We start from the raw sequence: 10,098 nt of genomic DNA, 5'->3' as shown, positions 1-10,098 counted from the left end.
CTCAAGACTAATTGCTTGCACCCACAGACAGCTCATCCCCATGGAAACTTAGCAATGAGCCAGAAAAAAAAATCTAAACTTAGAGGAAGCATGAAGGAATTTGTCAATTTCACTCAGCTCAAAACAAGATGTAAAACTGCTTTCAGCTGCACACTTCTTGACTCCTTCAGAACATTTTATAATGTGGAAAAACAAGATAAATCACTATATATGCAAGAAGCTTGACACTTTTCATGGCTTTTATAATTGTCTTATTTTTTCAAGTCTACTTGCTTATTAAAAACAACTGTTTATTAGATTAAGTCAAGGGCATTAATCCATTCACTTTTGCAAAAATAAGACAAAACATCTCAACTCTGCATACAATATAATCAGTGCGCGTTTATATAGTATCCCACCCCAATAGCCCAAGATCACAGGATTAACCTGCTTTTGTGCAGCCATTCTTCTCTTATTACATTGAAAACCCTATATTTCATACAACTAAATCACTTTAGTGCTTAATCACTGAAAAGTGTCCCCCCACATAAAAAACCCTGACTGCATACTACACAAAACTGCTTTACTTCAGAACATGCAGTTTATATCATGAAATGTTTTATACAAATACTATCAGAAAAAATGGTGTTTCTTAGTTATTTCCCTTTAGTGTGCTTCTAAACATCAACTCACCAACACCTGTGTGGTGTGGAATGTCACACCTCTAGCAGCCTACACATCTTGCATTCCATAGCATTTTCTTTAAAATAAGGGTAAAAAGCAGAAGATTAACAAATGTTAATATTGTGAATAAAACTACTAAAAGTAAAGCAATGTTAACATTAAGAAATATTCTTTACATCAATAGTCCGTGCATTCATAGTCTGTTCCGTAAATACTATAATTATAATGCACAAAAACTCCAAACTATTTTTTCTAAGCTTTTACCGATGTTCTTACCATGAAAACTATACAACTTGGACACATACATTGTTAGAACATTTTTGTTAACCAGACAAAAGCGTTCACATAAGAAATTCCACTAAATGCATATTTATCAAAATATTTACATAAATATGAAAACATAAGTTTAACATCTGTCAATATGTGCAACCTACAGTGTAAATATTAGACAGTTTTCTTCAATGTTACCCAATGTCATTCAACAGTTTTTAAGTCACTTGATTTCTAAAGTATTAAGTACATATGGAAATATTAACCAGTAAGTAGCAATATTTCTATAATTGCATGATATAAACCAGCACTTTCAGTGAATCATCCTACCTCCCACATTGGTGTTTCACACCACACACCTCAATAAAATGTAGGTCTCCGAGTTACAAAAATATGAACAAGGGACAAAAAGATCAATTACTTCACTGCAAGACAAGCTAGATTAACAATTTTAGTGTCATTTTGTTAATTACTCCTTGACCTTTCTACTACTACCCATTAGCCATCAAGTCACTTAAATAAGGCGGACCTAAAAAAATTATGGATGCCAAGGAGTATGGGTGTGAAATGGAAGCATACAAAAAAGGTGTTTTAGGCTCGTGTGAGTTAACGACAAAGTGGGATACATGCTTTAGACTACTCAAGTTTAACTGAGTCAACAGAAGTTTGATCTTTCTTGACCTTTTTTCTTGCAAAGCCATATTTCACAAATATGGCCAATGCTTTAAAATCTCATTTATTCATTAAATTGCAGTGTTGCTGATCTTTCTTTTCACCATCTCCCAACACCAGCCTCTGGTTCAAGTCCAAGGTACTCCTGATAGTCACCTCCTGTGCCTTTTTCTGTCTCTCAAGTATTTTTCTTTGGAACAATGGAATGGGTTCACCAGCAAGTCTGTCAATTGAGGTTTATTGTCAGGAGAAAGCGAGCCCTTCTGTTTGGTCCACTTTTTTGGATAAACTTTTGTATTTCCTCCAGTCTGTACTGCATTAAAAATGTCTGATTCTCCAGGAAAAAATTATTCTGAAAACCGCTGGATACAGCAAGCTGAATCTCATACCTGCTTGTCGACATTCACTGATTACTGGGATACATTTGCTTCTCTTCTGCCTGGTGTACATTGAATAATTTTCCACAAATACTGCCATCTCCAATTTTTAATACTTTCCCCTTCTGCTAAAGTTTTGTCAGGATCAACTTTCTGCTGGTGTGATTGCATCTTTACCAATACAGGTCCTGGCTGCTTTCTCATGGCCAGGTTTGGAGCATACATGAGCCATTTCAGTTAACAAATCCTGCTGTGGAATACCAGTCTAATTGCTTGTGTTTTCATAAACTTAACACAATCGATCCCTTTCAGTTTCTCTGGTACAGAAGAAAATCTTAGATTCTTTCTTGCATGCTCTGTCTTCTAACTCTACTATTTTTTGAGACAGCCGAGAAGTCTCATACAGAGAGCCTTCTTTATTTTGACTGATTTTTGCAGTTTTATCAGTTCATCTGAATAGCTGTCTAGAGTCTTCTACATTTTGCACCAATGCTGGAGCGTGAACTGCTTCTTGCGAAAAAGCTGCAGGATTCTTCCCAATCAAGTGTTCTCTTCACCTTTTTTTTTTTTTTTTTAAAGATGATTTGATTTCAGGCTCTCCAAGTTACTACTATGCTGGCATCCAGTCAGTTACTAAAACTGGTGAGGTACTGACCCTTCTCAGTTTCTTTTCACACTGGGAGAGTTGAAATTAAGCAGTTGAACAACGTGCAGCCATCTTGAAAGTCTTACTATTACTTATTCTTAACAAAACCATAGTTCAAGACTGCACTTTCTGCTATAAACTTTCATTTGTTAAACCAGAACAGTGGGCCACCCAATAAGTTGGTCAACTCACACTTGCTATCTTCTCCTTATGGTCTGGGCACTATCTGAGCTCTGAGCATCTAGCTTTCATTTAGTTAAGGCCTGGTCTATGCTTTATACTCGCATGGAAAGTTAAACCTTGTACACTTCACCGAACACATGCCTCCACAGCACTGTATTGGTCTGTTATGTTTTCATTGTATCAGATTGCTTTAGTGAACTTTTAAGTTGGTGGGCAGCTACTGATCTTCCAGTTCTGAACTCAAAAAGGCAAAAGTACATGCATTACCATAAATTACATATGTTCATTTCGGGCACTGCCTATGTTTGTATGCTCCAGCCAGCCACCAAACCCATCCTACCATGCTGCTATTATATTTCATCATCTAGCTCTTCTTGGCCTGCAAATTATTGCAACTTAAAGCAAAAGTTCTCACCTGCGTACACTTGCCAAGTTCAAGTCACTGACTTTAGTGCAGAGGACATTTCATATACTAAACTGATATCAAACTGTCAGTCACTGACTTTTAGTGTTGTGGTAGTTTTATATATCCTACTAACACCAAGCTGTCAAAAACTGACCTCAGAAGTTAATGTAGTATGCCTTTACATTATGAGGTGGCTATCTTACATCACGGACCTTAATGCTGTCAGTTACTGAAGTTTGTGTTGTGGAAGTTTTATATTACTGACAAACTTGTCAGAAATTGACATCAGGAGGTTGTTGCAGCATGCCTTCACATAGCTAGGTGGGTATCCATTTTACTTCACATACTTCTTCCAATTACACTTGCAACTTACACTTTATAGTTGTCGTTTTTGTAACTGTCAGTGATGGGCATTCATTTTTTTTATAAGATAATAGCCGGTGAACACAAAGTAATATTGTTCAACGACAATGTGCCAAATGGTCAACATTTCCTTCTAGTGCCTTCTGTGTGACTACAACAGAGATGCTTAGTACTGTACAGGAGTAGGCTGTAAATAAGACCTGAAAGCTCTGTGAATACAGATCTGATCGATCTGCAACTATATTTCTGATGTTATAACTTTTTTTGTGCTTCTGAAATATACTGTTCACAAAGCGCAGCATTTTTTTTTTTTTTTTTTTTTTAACAAGTGCTTGGTTCTACAAAATCTGTTTAGAGCACTATGGCATATATTTCTTATGTGACTAGTGTTTTTCCTACTAAAAGTGTTGCTCTTTCTATATTGTTTTTGATGAGCATAAAAGGACATGCGGTTTGTTAATTCTAAACGTGCGTTACCAAGATACATGAACTATGTCGTTTGCACCAGACTTTACTTGAATTCTGCTCATATTGATAGTACAGTTGTGTTAAAGTTGTTTTAGTTAAAATTGTGTATACTTCTTGAAAGGGACTACTGATTCTAATTTTGTTGCATCGCTAAGCTTAAAAGGTCTATTTTGCTTAATTGAGTCACTGTTTGCCCTTCATTTTCTTGTACTACTTTTGAACTATTATCAGACTGCGGTGGTGGTGCTGCAGTAGCATTGTCACCTCACAGTAAGACGTTGTCCTCTTCGATTCTCGGCTAGAGCATCGTGTGTGGAGACATGCGTGAATGGGCATACCTTCGTTGAAGGTTGTGCGTCAGGGCCGGCAACTTGGCACGTACAAATCTGCCAATCATTAGCGGACCGGAGTTCGGCTGTGGCGACCCCCTAACTGGGAAAAGCCAAAAGACAACTTTTGAACTATTATCTTGCCCATATACAGTGAATAGTTTCCTTTTGTTCCTATTTACTGGTCGCTGGCCTTGCTGCACTTTCAGTAACTCCTCTTTTCTACAACTAATATTTGCTAACTAATATACCTACTTTCTTATAGCCTTCCTGCTAATCTCTGCCTTAAACACAGTTTTCTTTTACAGCTTCCTTTAGACAATTCCATACAAGGGTATCCTACCTGAACTGGATATCTGGAAACTTCACCCTCCCCCCCCAAAGTTGGCAACCAGCAAAATACACCAAAAGGGCAACAAATTTGATACTTCCTCTCAGTGTACTAGGCAAGTTAGCATTAACTCCTTAGTCCTTAATTGATAATTGGTGTGCACATTAACTCAGTCACTACAGTGTAGCCTCCCTCCCCCACACCCACAAAATGTTTACTTTCTTTTTCTTTGTGTTGAAAAGAAAACACAAATCAAAGCTTAAAAGGGTTAAGTTGCCTAAATACTGAAAATGTAATCACTTGGGGGAAATCTGCTGTTCAAGCGCTGCAGTGTTATGGGCTTGCTGATTGTTTTTTTTATGGGAAACATACCAGAAACACAAATCCTTCTGTGTGGAGTCTGCATGTCCTCCCCGTGGTTGAGTGGCCTCCGAAAGACATGAGTGAATGGGCGTGCCTTCGCTGAAGGTTGGGAGTCAGGCTGGCAACTTGGCACCATAAAAATCTACTGCCAATTAGCAGACCGGAGAAATTAAGAAAAATAATTTACATATATTGGGATGGAATGGGAGACCTTGCCACTTGAATTTATAAGAAAGAAATTAAGAAAAATAATTTACAATGGAATAGTATGCATCCTAATTATATTTTCAAGAACATTTTGAAAGGACAGTTCTGCAGACTATCTAGGTTAACATCGGAGGATTCTGTTTTTGAAATTGAAGCCAAATTGATGTCTAGGGACTTTTCAGGATGAAGATAATAAAAAAAATTTATAATGCACTTTATGCTGTTAAACAGCACCATAGTGATACTATGTCTCCTCATTGGCCTCATGGTACATCTCCAGTGGATTTAGTAGCCAATAAGAACAACTTCCTTCCCTATGTTATGACTTATTCAAATATTAAATCTATTAACAAGGAAAACTGGCCTAAATTAATAGGCATCACCGGACATCAGCTTGCTGGCACAACTCCTAGAATAGTTTTTAAGAACGTAATTTGATGCAACAACTATGTTATAACAGTGTTATTTTGGCACTGGTCTTAGTGTTTGGTTAACTATTGTAGTTATATCAAAAGAACATTGTTTCATACACCATTATGAAATATAGATATGAAACGGTTTACTTAGCCAAATGTAAAATCTGTGCATCGTTTTATGTTGGCAAGAAAAAGGTTATGTGATGGAACTGCATAGCATTTATATGATGTCACAAGTTTAGCTAAACCATTCGAAGTACATACAGTTTTAAATTTTTAGTACCAAGTTATTCTTGAGGATGTTAGAAGAGGTGATATGTGACTGAAGTACATGAGAATGAATGGATAGCAAGACTAAGTGCTATTAATGAACTGGGCAAAAATGATTGCCCCCTTTAAACCAGTTTTGAAACAAATGGGATTATATTAAGTTTAACTGAATTATTGTCTATTTATAGGTCTGTATGTGGAGTTTTTAAATTTACTTGAAAAAGGGCCTCTACAAGAGAGTTTGTTCTTATTAAAATTGTGCACTAGGTTTTTTTTGTTTTTTTTGAGAAATAGCTGTTATGTAGTGCTTTATTCTTTCTTCACATTTAGAGGATAGTCAAAAGACAGAACTACAGCACACTGCACTGGTTCCATTGGGACTTAATAGCAGCAAATACAGAAATATAAATTTAAAAAGGTGCCTGATGAAATTGTAAGGACCATAACTACAATTCTCAAACTATTGGAAACAAGGTATGAATTGGGGGATTACACACGCACACGTATGCACACACACGCACACATGCACACACGCACTGTCCAAGGTTGTGTGAAGTATTCCCCTACTCAGACAGGGCTATCTTGGTCTCATTATGTATAAATAGCATGGACATGGTTATTAAAGCCACCAAAGCAAGCACATTTTTGCATTTGCCTTCTTGCAAAAGCACAGTTTCAGAATTTATCTATAAAAATCATAGTTTAGAATTTACCCAGAAGATCTGGTTCCACACTTCCAATAGAGAGACTGGAACCATGCAACTTTCAATAGTAGATCTACAGAAAAATATAGTTTTAATTTACAACTACTATTACTCTGGTGTAAGCCACCTGGAGTCCAGATTTAATGATAGCCATGGCCATGAATATCATATTTGATACTGCAGAAGCACATGGCATCTTTCTTCTAGATAATAGGCTGGATCATCTACTACTTGCAAACAATTTTGGATCTGCTAACCCCACCATGCTGCTGTTGTCAATGGCCTTAATGTCCTGGAATATAACAATCAATAAACTTTGCCTTTTCAAAGGCTACCATGAATTATAGTTATGTGAATTTGGACTGCCGATACAAATGATTTCCACATGTATTCAGTTCACAATTTATCCAACAATAACTGAATATGGTCCAACATGTGTTCATTAATTCCGTCTCTAAATGCCCTACTGGTTTTCCAAACAAAATGCTGGACATTTTTTTAGAAAGGGTAAATCTTTCAAACAGTTATTAGAAAACGGTAGTAATTTTACTGATTCTACTGGTAGGGCAATTGGCAATTTTTAAACGTGGTAGATGTAGCATGTGTCATCTTGTTTTGCACACTGATTCTCAGCTATATGTGGCCAGTGTGTCAACTAGGCTACATGGTCATTTTGATTGTCATTCAAAAAATGTTGTTTATTTGGCTAAGTGTGGCCAATGTCCAGCGTTTTATGTTGGGAAAACCAGTAGGGGGTTTAGAGACAGAATTAATGAACACATGCTGGACATAAAGAATATGAGAAAGACAAATGCCTTGTATAGACACATTGAGTTACATAGTGGACATGAATTTGAGTTCTGTGTCATACAAAAAATTGTTAAAGATATGCAGGGCAGAATTTTGGATGTCCATCTTGATATTAGTGAGACTAAGTGGCAATTGAGATTGAATGCCACTGTTTTTCCTGGCATTAATGACCAAATTAGTTTTGCCCCCATTTTAAAGTTAACACATTCTTGGGTAATATATTATATTTATATTGTTTATATATGTTAATTGCTATGTATCAATATGTCTTTTTATGGTTCTTAAAAGGAACCATTGGGTTTTGTTTTTTTAGTATTGTATTTTTCTCTTACAAGTTATTATATTGTGTTTGGGTTTGCATGCTGAGGTTGCTTTAAACTAAGCATGTGATTCATTACTCAATTATGTGATTAAGTTGGGTATTCTAAATTGGGATTTTTTTAAGCGATTGTTTAAACAGTTTCTGAAGAAGTCTGAATACAGACGGAACCTAGGTAAAATTTGTTGTTTGAGGTTGATAGTGCACTACAGTTTCCAGGTGCTGGTCCTTGTGTTTGCTTGTTTGGTTCCTGTGGTTTAGTTCCGTGTTAATAAACAAGTCAAAGAAGCCAGAAGTGAAGCAATGAGGTGCACAATTAGAAATGGATGTATATAGAGGAGGGACTCGTCCAAACCTGCTCAAATAACTGAAAAAAGGTCAGAAACAAATTTCAGGTAATTAAAACTTGCATTTATTTCATAAAGAAAAGGATACAAAGCCTTCACAACATGCATTACTGAATAAACAATGTTTGAAACCATATTTGATAAAATTCTTCAAAATACTTGAGCATTCAGAATTACTTCTGATTTGCATAATGAGCATGTTAAAAGTAAAACGAGCACACAAGTATAACAAGCATAAGTCAAATGAGCATAACATGTACAATAAAAGGACAAAATGAGCATGGAAAAGCAAAGAGAATGTATTTTTTTTAGTAAGCGACCACATTTTTTTTATATGAGCTACTATTTTGCACTGATTAAAGCTATTCAACGTATAACTAGAATTGATCAAAGTATCTCAGATTATGCAATATGTTTGCAGTGTGTGCTTTATTACAGAACAATCATTTCTAAGAGTTTACAGTGGGCAAAGTACAGTTATTTCACAAAGTGCAGTCAGAATAGTCATTGAGATGTTTCTTGTGCTGTGTACAGTTCATTCACAAAGTCCAGTCATTTTGAAAGGTTTCTTACACCAAGAGTAGTTTCGCTAAGTAGAGTGATTTCAAAGTGTTCTTGTGCTACAGAGACTTATTTCACAAAGTGCAATTGTTTCAAGAGTCTATTGTGCTGTTGAATGTAATTACAAGTTTCTGGCATACATTTCTGACGTGTGTGTCTGTACATAATTCCAAGGATCTTTACTGTGTGTTGGCATGGCAGAGGCATTTCGCAAACCCAGTCCAGTTGTGTTTGATCATAATATTGCAGAGAATTGCAGAGTATTTGAGCAGGAATATGACATTTTTATACAAGTAGCTTTTTCTGATAAATACGCACTTACAAGGGCGTTTATTCTGCTTAATCTAGCAGGGTCAGAAGCCATTGAAAGAGACCGTTCATTTGTGTATTCACCAGCAATATATGCAGGAGAAGGGGAAAATCATATTGTTGTACAAGCTGTATTAAGAGAGGACAGAGTGCTTGAAATGTAAATTTACAGAAATGTGTAACCACCAGACAAGTGTTACATTGGAGAGGTACTTATTTTATACAAGAGACCAAAACCCAGGGAAAACTTTTGCATATTACTGACTTGAGAAACATGCAGATTTGGAGATTTGAAAGAGTTAAAGGACAGACTTGTGTGTGGTGTTAAATCACAGTCTCCAAGCAAAATCTCTCATTACAGCATTAACGTTGAGCAAGGTCATAGAGATTTACCAAATACATGAGCTTATAGAAAGGCACACAAATATGCTTGCAAGTGATGGGTGAGTCAGCAAAACCTAAGTAAAGTCTCATTGTTAACTGCCGTAATTGTGGTGACAATCATGAGTCCAAAAGAGAAAAGTGCTTAGTATTTGTTTTCAGCAATGCCATAAATGTAAAAAACTTTGTAAATCAAGCAAGCTTCATTCTATTAATAAGGGTCACTCAGAAATCAAGTTGATCTACAACTGCAACTCTATGTAGATGGGGTTATCAGTGATTGGTGAAAAAATGAATGTGGCGGATCTGTTGGCAAAAAACAAAGTGTTTTGCACGGTCCTGATTAATGGTAAACCCACAGAGCTCAAAGTGAATATTGGTTCAAAGTGCAATGTTATGTCAGAAGAAACATTTGCTAGGTGAATAACTTAATTTTGGCCAGTTGTGTGAAGCTTGTTGATTATAGAGATGAAGAGATTCAAACTGAAGGCTTAGTTGTGCTTTCATGCTATTCAGCTGCAGTTAGCTTGCAATTTTATGTAGTCAAAAGACCTGTGCAGTCATTATTGGGTCTCAGTTTAAAAATGAAACTTTCTTTTACCAAAGGCCATCGTGTAAGCACATGTCCTAGTTGCAGTTTTACCAATGCTATTTTCGGAGTATGCTGATATTTTCTAAGACAAGCTAGGCAAACTTCCAGTTG

Source organism: Protopterus annectens, chromosome 11.part0, assembly GCF_019279795.1.
Source record: "Protopterus annectens isolate FY-2018-M chromosome 11.part0, PAN1.0, whole genome shotgun sequence".
Lineage (NCBI taxonomy): Eukaryota > Metazoa > Chordata > Ceratodontiformes > Protopteridae > Protopterus > Protopterus annectens.
Note: the sequence above shows the minus strand (reverse complement) of the source record.